General features: G+C 36.4%; 1 long non-coding RNA gene across 9 annotated transcripts; it reads left to right on the top strand.

Annotated features, from left to right (window-relative positions):
- Positions 1-5954: 5954 nt before the first annotated feature.
- LOC106343379 lies at positions 5955-8666 on the top strand. 9 transcript variants are annotated; one of them, XR_001269956.1, is made up of 12 exons: positions 5957-6241; positions 6350-6370; positions 6472-6593; positions 6689-6743; positions 6911-6986; positions 7227-7370; positions 7455-7509; positions 7611-7686; positions 7772-7812; positions 7899-8054; positions 8192-8269; positions 8356-8666. It is a non-coding gene; the product is annotated as an uncharacterized LOC106343379 (long non-coding RNA). The 9 variants fall into 9 exon arrangements; XR_001269957.1 differs by having other exon boundaries at positions 6347-6370; XR_001269960.1 differs by lacking the exon at positions 6350-6370 and having other exon boundaries at positions 5956-6241; positions 6689-6788.
- The last annotated feature ends 1260 nt before the right edge of the window (positions 8667-9926 follow it).

The raw sequence follows: 9926 nt of genomic DNA, 5'->3' as shown, positions 1-9926 counted from the left end.
ATCCGGATCGGATCACGGATCGAATCCGGATCTCGGATAAAAGTTCCAGGCCTAGATAAAACGATGCATTTTTCTTTTTTCTCTATTAACTAGAAAATGTATGGGCGGAAATCCAACTAATATTTAGGCTAACAATACTAACGATTAGTCCAACTTCGGATTTATCTAATAAAGTATAATATATTTCTCCAATTTTGTCTAACCAAATCACCATAAATTAGTTGTCATTTTACAAGTATTTAACACAAAAATTCATTGATTCACACCAGTGGCGGATGTAGGAGTCCATTTAGACGGGGGCACATAATTTTATTTCAGCATATTTAGTTGTAGGTTTAGAGGAGCATTGCATGAATTGTATAGATTATGCAAGGAAAATAAAAAAGAGACGGGGGCACGTGACCCCGTACGTCTTCACCTACGTCCGCTCCTGATTCACACATAAGGAATTGCAGGACCTGAGAAGGGTGAGAAAGTCCCACCTGAAAGAAAAGGGCAGGCACTCTCGTCTTTTAACCCCTACAAGATCGCTTTGCTTGTTAACTAACAAATCTAGAAGATCGTTGTTTCGAGTTAATCCGTCAAATTTCCAGTAGGAAATAGAAATATCAAACCGATTTCTGAATGTAAAGATGCAACTAATGACTGATTCGCATATTGAAAAAATGTTTGGAATGATAAGTAAAATGGGAAACAAAAGGGACAAAATTTAGACATAAAATTTTGATAATTTTCTGAAAGTTTCAAAAAACATACTTTTGAAACTTTTTCTATTTATTTTTGAAAATTAGTGCGCTAATATTATTTTTGTTAAGGTCAAAATAACGAATTAAAGATACAATGCATTTGTACTTTCATTAATCTCTTAACCAAAAGATACATTGCATTGCATTCCTTGTGACCAAAGGATCCGGAGTGTAGTCCATGTTTTTTTTTTTTTTTTTAACGCAAGTCCATCGTTTATTGATTCCTCCTAAAACCCATCGCCCTCTTTTTCTTAAACCCTAGTTGGCTAGTTCTGACATGCCTCTCTGATTCAGAATTTATCTGGGCCATGGCCTGATGTGAAATTTTAGAAGCTATAAACATTTTTAATAACTTAATAAAAAAAATTCTGCAATTTGGAAATCTATACTCATATAAAAAACTTCCAGAATTTTTAAAAACGAATGACCAATAACTTTTTTTTTGCTAAATTGTAAATGTCATTAATCAAGATGAATGTTTGGTTACAAAATGGATCGCAACCAGATTCTACTCTAGAGCCATTCTGAATCTTAGGGAACGCAAAAAGTTTTAAAAAAACCCCAAGACACAAAGAGATTAACTCAAAGCTTGCCAACGATGGTGAACCTTGAAGTTAATAAACATTATAGGACAAGAGACATCAAATTAAATTTCCCACCCAAGCTTCTTGACAACTAGAGTAACCAGACCATTAAGAGAATAGCTAGAGGCAAGTTCAGTCAAGCACTCACCGAAGTGGCTCAAGCAGGGATCGACAAAGGCGGCTAGCTGTTGCTCCGGAGCTCCACTAGAGGAGGAAGAAGCTGACAAATGGGCCCAAGCTAACGCAGCAGACGACAAAAATGTAGACCTGAGGAAACACCGCTGAAAGTGAAAGCACAAGTTACTGTCAAGCGCAGCCGGTAAATGCAGCTCCCCATCCGGCTGCACGACACAAAGGATGCGGTGGAGAGAGCAAGTAAATGAAGAAGTTATCTGCCAGAGCTTGGGAGAAGGGAAATGAAGAACTGAAGGAGAAGTGAAACTCTTTGAAAAACAAGTGACCGAACCGAGAAGAGAAAGCTCTTCCTTGAAAGCAGGTGATGCCATTACAGAACCCCAGGAGTCGACATCGAGAACAACAAGGAGAGCCAATCGAACTATGAAAGGCACGCTATGGTTGACGTCTCTGAAGAAGGCCGATATTTTATTAGGTTGTGCCCAGATCCAATGCTATTGTGGGGTTCATCAGAAGAAAACCAACTTAAACAGCTCTAATAAGAATCATGGGCAGTCCTAGGCATAAATCAATAAAACATTTGGTGTTGCCCCCAAATTTGCATCTCAAGTTTTAAGTTAATACACATACTTTATATATCTCTTTAATTATAAATATTAAGTTATTAAAGTTTTTATTAAATTGTCTATGGTCCCAATAAAAATATTATTCTTCGATTTGATGTTTTATAAACCAACTTGAGAGAAATGTTGTTGATTCAATTAAATTATCATTCTAAAACAATAACTAATTGTTATTTTATTAAAATGCTGATTTTTAACACAAACTTATATTAAATGAATCTCAAAGTTTGGTGATAGACATAAAGACAAACTCATCGGCCAGGACCTGTTTCGCTAACCTATCAGCAACACTGTTACTCACACGTGAGATCCAGCGAAAAGAGATGACCATAGAGCTAATTTCGGCAGTGATGCCATAAAGTTCCAAAACTGCTGAAACAGAGTTAACGGCTTGGATGATTTGCGCTGAATCAAACTTGCAAGAGATGCTTGAGTACCCCAGCTGTTTGTTAAAATTAAAATTTTACTTCTTAAAGTTACAATTATTTGTTAAAAGTTACAATTATTTGTTAAAAAGTTACAATTATTTAACAGATCCCAAAATTTTATATATCTACAGAACATAAATTTGTAGGATTTAAAGGATAATTGTTTTTGGCCTACTGTTAATATATATATGTATATATATATATATATATATATATTTTTTTTTTTTGATGATCCTGGTATCCAGAGCCTCGAAAAGATCCGACTAGCGCCAATGACCGTCCACCGGAGCTTAGCCGGGGAGCCCGTCGAGGCATCCAGAAGGGCTGGTGATCACCCCATGTAAATCCCACCAGTGGCCACACGTTAGCAAGATTCTCCGTATTGGGCCCAAAGGGTCCCTCAAGATATATAATATTAGTTCTTTGGTTTCTACTTTTTTGTTCTGAATCCAAAATCTATTTCCTTAACAGTGAAAACAATGGGTTAAAGATGTAACACAAGAGGAAATCAGCTTAGACCAGTGGTTTAATCATAAGTTTATTAATATTTATATATTAGGAGGCCCGAGTTTCAAGTTTCACATAAGATGAAATATACTAATTAATAGAGTAAAACTTGCATGAGATCTCTAATATAGTATAAGTAAGACCATGTCCAACGGTGGATTTCATCCGGTCCATAAGACAAATCCTTAAGCATAATTGTAATTAAATACTATTATTAGCGATAAATCGACGAAGGATTGGTCCGTCGCAGCGGACTTAAGGATTCAATCCTTAGCAACGTGTCACGTGGTGAGTGGGTCGATTTTGTCTTTGGTTTGTGTAGGGTCGAAAAAAAAAATCATTCTCGAGCCAAGCAAAAAAAAAAAATTTCTTCTCGAGAGAAAGGCGATTTCGAGACGATTTTGCTCGATCTCTCTTCCTCGGCTCGTGTAAGGTAAATCGAAGCTTTAACTCGTAGATTTATCGATTAGAGATCACTCTCCATCTTGTTTGTTCTGTATTAAGGGTTTGGTTCTCGGATTTCGACCGATTTGAGAAAATTTTCAAATTAGGGTTTCAAAAATATTTGGGGATAAATCGATTTCGGGATTCTTTGGGGGTTTAGATAGGGTTTCGAAACGTTTTTGGTTTGTATCGGTCTCGGATCTCCTCTCTGTGTCTTATACGGATTGAAACCGTATCGGGTTTCAATCGATTGCCGTTTCTTAACTGTTTTTGATATTGTATTTGTTCCTTGTCGTTGGTTTGCTACCTTCTCGTTCATGTGCTTTTGATTATTTTTCTTTTAAATTGTTCTTACTCATTCTTTGCTGTTGATTTTATTGGTCCTTAAACAAGCTGTGGAGGTGGATACAGAAGAAGCCCAAGGTGTCGAACCAGAAGTTAGACCTCCCGGGGTTAAAGCGGCGAAAGCTAGTACCAAGAAGAAGAAGAGTGGCAGGGAGGAGGAGTTGTCGAGGCTACAAGGGGTTTTAGAAATTAAGGAAAAACTGTCTAAACAAAAGCTTCTTGATCGTTTACTAGCTAAGAAAGAAACTCTCTCAGATATGGAAAACAGTCTCATGCTCAAACTAATGTCCGAAATGATATGATCTATTTTCAATCTTGCTTTTGAGGTAGAAATGTTTGTGTACTTGATCGTTTGTGTAAATATATCATATTACTGATTGTTTTTTAATGGTTATGACAGGTTACTAACTCTTGTCACTACCTCGGAATTTCCTCGGAATATTCTGACGGATTGATATTTCCTCGGAATTCCGTCGGTATATTCCGAAGAAACCCAAATTTTGGGTTTCCTCGGAATTTCCTCGGAAATTTCTCGGGAAATTCCGAGGATTTCATTTTCCGTCAGAATGTCCATCAGAATACCGCTGTTTTCTTGTAGTGGTTATTTGGCAATGAGTATCTACGACGACCCACAAAGGAGGATCTTCAACGACTACTCTATATTGGAGAGCAACGCGGTTTTCCAGGGATGGTTGGGAGCATTGACTGTATGCATTGGGAGTGGAAAAACTGCCCAACCGCTTGGAAAGGACAATACACACGTGGATCCGGAAAACCGACGATTGTTTTAGAGGCTGTAGCTTCACAAGATCTTTGGATATGGCACGCTTTCTTCGGTCTTCCAGGTACCTTAAACGATATTAATGTCCTCGATCGGTCTCCTGTTTTTGACGATATTTTAGAAGGTCGAGCTCCGAGGGTAAGGTACATGGTCAACGGACACATGTATAAGTTGGCATACTATCTCACAGACGGTATATATCCAAAATGGTCAACATTTATCCAATCTATCACACTCCCTCAATGTCCCAAACAAGCGTTATTTGCTAAATGGCAAGAAGCAGCCCGAAAAGATGTCGAGCGGGCATTTGGAGTATTGCAAGCTCGGTTTGCGATTGTGAAAAACCCGGTTCGTACATTGGACATAGAGAAGATAGGGAAGATTATGAGAGCATGTATCATACTACACAATATGATAGTTGAAGATGAACGAGATGGTTATACAAACCAGGTTAATATTTCAGATTTTCAAGAAGGAGAATCTTCCAGAACCTCGGAGGTCCTAAACGAAATTCCTACATTGTTCAATGATACATTTCCCGACTGCAATGATCTTCGTGATAGGCAAACTCATGATCGATTGAAGAATGATTTGATCGAAAACATTTGGAATAAATTTGGTAATCAAGATTAATAATTAGTTCTCTTTGGAATATTATTCAATCATTGTATCTTTTTTTTTAATAATGCAATTAATAAAATTTCAATTTTAATTTTTTTTTTAAAAAAAAAATATTTTATTCCTAAGGACTCCTTCTTCGGGATCACCATTGGACGAGTATTTTAGATCCGAATCCTTAACTATTGAAAAAAAAAAAAGCTTAAAATATGATTAAAGACTCATGTGGGAGTATCACCATTGTATTTGGTCTAAAACTACTATGTCATGAGTGAATTTTATAATTTATGATGGTGTATACTATTAAAATTATCAGTTGTATAGTTATCTATATAATGGGTGTGATTGGTAGTGGCTGTGAGTGCTCTCTACAGCCTCATTTTTTTCTAGAGCACTAAATCTACACCAATCTTGATTTCTATTTTTTTTTAAGTTCACAGCTTTTTTATAAAATCCACAGCACTTCTTTGAAATTATATCTTTACAATTTCTCTGCAGAGACAAAAATCTACAGCCCATATTTAAAGACTTTTAAAAATTAAAAATCTAAAGCCAAAGCAATAAAAACCACAGTAATATTTCTACAGTCAAAAAATGAAATCACAGCACTTACCAATCAACCCCAATATCTAACAATACTAAAAATGGAATATCCTCCACTCTCAAACCCTCCACGTAAGATTAAAAAATCCACCAATCAAAACATGGCAGCTGCTAACATAGTGACACGTTTCCTCTCTACTTCCTTCGGCTCTCTGGAAAATAGAAATTGTTACGAAAATCCTGCCATCACTTTTTATTTGCACCGTCAATCTCTCTTCGTATTCTTCCCTTAGATCCAATGTTTCAAACAAATACATAACTTCAAAAATTTAAGATTCAATCACCAAGCCAACGGGCCAAGCAGTTTCCTTCCTCTTCCGCCATCTCGGCGCTAATCAGTAAGGATTCGATCAGTGCGAAGAAACGAAGCATTGGATTTGGGGTCAGCAGGTGTGCAAGCTTCTATGCGCCTCCCCTAATCAATCAGGTTCCATCTCTTCTCTCTCTTCTCTCTCTCTATCTCTCTCTCTCAATATCATGCATCTCCCCTTATGAAGTTGTATGATGCATTGCATTCGTCGGATCTTTTTAGTAGGTTCGGATGTGCAGAAACAAGGTAAGATTATTCCGACTCTCTCGAAACTGCTCAGATGCTTAGTATAGACACATAAGCTTCCAATTTCTGTTATCTTATATTTGATCCTTGTCTTCTTACAGTGTCTAACAAAGAGATCTCGAACTGGATTATGTATGAATTCGTTGGTCTTCTAGGATTTCGTGTGAGATTACTTGAAATCAATCAAGTATTGGAATCAATCCGTCAAGCTTTTCACCACCAGGTTCATATCTTTCTCCCTCACGACTCCCATTTAATCTTAACCCAAATTTTTTCATGCTTAAATTGGAGCTGTTTGGTACATGTGTGGTTGTGGAGCTGCATAAACTGGATAAAGATTATTCCGAGTCGCTCAGATGCTTAGTACAACCACGTAATCTTCCCTTCCCTTTCTCCCTATCTTATTTTGTTATAATGGGTAAGGTAAGAGCTTAATAATGTATAGAATGTGATTATTATCTTATATAAGTTGCAGGTATGGATTCTGTAAAATCAATATATGAAATTCATGGTATAAATTCTTTTGATCACATGCAACAGGTCAAGTGATGGTGGCGGTGGAATCTGTGATTCCTCCGATCGTCGGAATATACGTCCCCCCCATCTTCCCAACTCTGTAAGACCCTCTTTCCTCTGTTTTTATTTCCTTTTGGTCTTCTGTGCTAAATATTAGCTTCCCTCGGCCACGAATCCTCAGGTTAGTACATGATCAGACCTGCATATTGCATATTAGTAGGCACCATATGCAATCGTTGTTTGTCATTGAACATCGTCCCTTTTGATTTCTTCATTTTTCTCACTTTAACAAATTCTTATATTTACCTTCCAATAACTAATTATCATTACACTTATATAGGTAGCGAGTTTTGAATGCTTCACTGGACTGATGGTGTTCTCCAAGTTCATAGCCTGCAGTGAATGTCAAACAAAAGTAACCCGAGTAGCCACATCATAGGTCTGCCTATAAATGCAATAACCACAACACCATAGGAGTTGTCAAGTACGTACCTTCCTATAACTATTTATGCATTGATTAGAACAATTCTTACTTTAGTATTAAAAGTGTATCCATATGTGATCCAAGTGCTGCTGAAGAATCAGAGAAGGGTTGTAAGAAAGACAAATTCATCCAAACCAGAGTAAGGAACTTCACGAAGTATTTTCTTATATGGAATAACAATAACGTCTTTTTATAATTTATGTGCACGTAAATAATTGGATTTTCTTCTTATGGCTATAGTTACATGCTTTTTGGAATATGGAACTAGGGAGACAGCTGAGAATGCGGTTAGTGTCAAATAAAAGTTACCCGACAGGTATGATATTTTAGTTAGCCTCTTCGGAAGGAATGGGTGTGTTTATCTGCTGTAATTAATGGGTTTACATTGAATAACGAGCAAGACTGGAGAAATGGGTTGCGTGTTAAGCTTCTTGAACATGCAGTAAGTAATCCCTGAAGAACCTTTAACTGAAACACACATGGAATCAAACTATAGCTTTTATAAAATCGACTGCTTATTCACTATAGAGAAAGTTTGCACGGAGAATACTAACTATGAAGGAAGTAGATCCAGAGAAGGACAATACAGGCCGAGTGCATGGTCAAACTAAAGGTGAGGAGAACAAAAACTCAAATGAACATCATCATCACCGTCACCATCATCCTGATACTTCAGTTGATATCGTGAGTGCCATCTTTATTTCTATTTCTAGATCTCCTGGTTTTGTTAAAGTATTTGATTAAAAGTTAGGGTATCAACATTACAGTCTGGAATATTTAGAAGTTGACTTAACTGATTCTACTAACAACTCGCAATGCAGTGATGGCTTTAAGCTGTTTAAAATCATCTATCACGGTCCCAACAGCTGTTCTTCTTCTAGGAGGCTGCCTCTTCGCCTGTAAGTTATTGATCTCATGACACACATGTTTCTATATTTGGATTTTTTGGTCAATTTCACTAAAGGTTTTGTATTTTCTCTACTAGAATACTGAATATAACGACTCTGGTAGCAAGGGATCTCTCTTTGGGGGTTTGACTGGCTCTATCCTTACGGCATCTGTATGATCTCTCTCTATTCTTATTCGTTATTTCCAGTTTCTTTATAGCCATTTATTCTCCTTGGATGAAATGTCTAAGAAACTAATGCACTGTTCAAAAATTTTGTTTGTGCTTAATGTTCTTCTCCTCGAAGCTTTATTTTAGTTCCTTGAGAAAATGATGTTGTGTGTCTCTTTAGGGAGGCCTCGGATACTATCTTCACATTTGATATGCTAAAATCTTTTGTTACTGTGGCATAGTCCAATTCCTTTAAATTATATGGTGATGTAATAAATGCAATCACCTGATTCTCTCCTATGCATTCTTCCTTTCTGAATTGAAATACCATGTTGCCCAGTGTAAGATGTAAAGGTCTGTTCAACCCTACTTACTAATATGTTCGGAAGCCTGTCTGATTGCAGCTACATTGACGCTTTTTGTTTTCTTTTCTATTTTATGAGGTGTATTGTGTCTCAATTATGTTCCTGTAAAATTTGTTCCTACAAAACTTTTGTTTCCTTTTGTGCTTCCTGTTGAGCATAGTTAAGCAACCACATCTTCTTTGTTTAGCTGTTGAAATCTCTAGACTCAGTTAGCATTTCAATGTTTGAAAATCTGTTTGGCCTACTACCTTACTAAATCACCAAAGACGAGACTTCTTAGCGATACCATAGGACCTGGCTCTACCTTTCTTTTCTCTTTGGTCTTTGGTAAGCTCCTCTTGAGAAGAAGATAATGTTGTCTTTCATATATATGTTCAAATGTCTTTCTTCAACTTGGCGTCTTCCCGAAAACCGGTCCCAGCAGGCCTCATCATATTGTCCTTTGTAATGGTGTATAAGCACGATAGTTTTACCTGTGGTTGTATCCAGCCCTGCTCTATTGTTGCCACTGCCGTAGCCGAGATGAGCATGGGCCTTTAGCCAAATAGAAAATTCTTCAAAGCATGTACCAAACACACAGTTTTGCTTTTGCCCACACCCCAATAAGTAGCAAAGCTTTTTGAGGCGTATGTAGAGTAAATAATGATAATCAAACACAGATGTATTTTCTTTAAAGCCAAAAGTTTTTGTAGCTATTCCATCGTCAATGAACCATGTAGTAAGAGAACTTTGAATATATATGTGACCTACTCTTTGGAAAAACAAAAGTGTCTCTTTAAGGCACATGTATGCGGTCATGAAAATAAAAACTTCAAATCGTAAGAAAATCTATGAGAATTAAAGTTATAAATATTTGGAGATTAAAGAAGGCAACAAAATAATAATTTATATTGTGATTTCACAGGAATAATATATGCATTATATATATACATATCAAATATAACATACTGATACAAAAGTTTAGTATTTTTTGGTTGTTTTATTTTGGTCTAGATACTCAGATCACCTCTAGGTTGAGCAATATAATATGTTTTTGATGCAAAAAAACAACTGATATATATAAAAATCAATTATTTACTTGAGAAACTTAATAAACTAAACATCAATTAAATCATCAATTTTACTTTAGAAATG

The sequence above is a fragment of the Brassica oleracea genome, chromosome C5, assembly GCF_000695525.1.
Source record: "Brassica oleracea var. oleracea cultivar TO1000 chromosome C5, BOL, whole genome shotgun sequence".
NCBI lineage: Eukaryota > Viridiplantae > Streptophyta > Magnoliopsida > Brassicales > Brassicaceae > Brassica > Brassica oleracea.
Note: the sequence above shows the minus strand (reverse complement) of the source record. Positions and strands in the feature narration are given on the sequence as shown.